Consider the following 1,231-nt stretch of genomic DNA (forward strand, 5'->3'; position numbering starts at 1 on the left):
AATAGAGTCTCATCTCTTACTTTCAAGATCTTTACCCTTATTGAGGAGTGACACGTTTATGATTGCTTGTCTGTGCTTATAGTTTCGATTGCTCTTGATTGCCCGCATGTACTTGCCCGCCTACGCTCTCCCGCCCACGATTTTTTTTCCTGCCCACGTTTTTTTCTCGCCCACTCTCTATCGCCCACGTTATTTTTTTCTTGGCCACGCACTTCCGCCCACGTTTTTTTTCACGCCCACGCTCTCCCGTTTTTGTTCTTTTTTTACTGCGCCCACAGTCTCCCGCCCACGTTTTTCCTGCCTACTCTCTCCCGTCCACGCTCTCCCGTCCACGTTTTTCCCCCGCCCACGCTCTCCCGTCCACGGTTTTATCCCGCCTACGCTCTCCCGTCATTGTTTTTTCCCCGCCCACGTTCTTCCGTCCACGTTTTGTTGCCACCCACGCTGTCCCGTCCACGTTTTTCCCCGCCCACGCTCTCCCGTCCACGTTTTTTCCCCGCCCACGCTCTCCCGTCCACGTTTTTTCCCCGCCCACGCTCTCCCGTCCACGTTTTTTCCCCGCCCACGCTCTCCCGTCCACGTTTTTTCCCCGCCCACGCTCTCCCGTCCACCCTGGCCCGTTCATTACCGTTGATATTTCCGCCTACGCTGCCAGACTAGCCATTACCGCAGGCCACTCGTACCGATCCGACACAGTTTAGGAATAATATTTTTACTATAGGTTTATAAACTGAAGGCTTATGATGACTTTTTTTTTACTATTTTAAAAGCATGTTTGTGGATCTCTACGCTGACTATGATATTTTCCTAAATTATGTGGAATTAATGGCAGATGCTGTTTAGAATTTATGATGAGTTGTGGTAAAATTTGGCGGAAAATGAAGAATATAGGTTGTTTGCGATTTGATACAGCGAAAGGTAAAATATAAAAATCAGAATGAAAATGGAGAGAAGATAGAAAAGAAGAGGAAATAAGAGTAATAGTCAGCAACAGAAAAAAACGACGGGAATACAAAAAAAACACGAAAACCAATAAAAAGGATTAAATAAGTAAATAGATGAATATATAAATAGACAGATAAATAGATAAATGTTCATAAAACAGAAACACGAAAAGAATTATTTGGAAATATAACTGTGCTGATAAAATAATAATAGATAAGATAAAGATAGATAAATAGGAAATGAATTTAAATAAAGAACATATAAAAAAATCTAAAAAAAGGAAAAT

This window comes from Penaeus monodon, chromosome 19, assembly GCF_015228065.2.
Source record: "Penaeus monodon isolate SGIC_2016 chromosome 19, NSTDA_Pmon_1, whole genome shotgun sequence".
NCBI lineage: Eukaryota > Metazoa > Arthropoda > Malacostraca > Decapoda > Penaeidae > Penaeus > Penaeus monodon.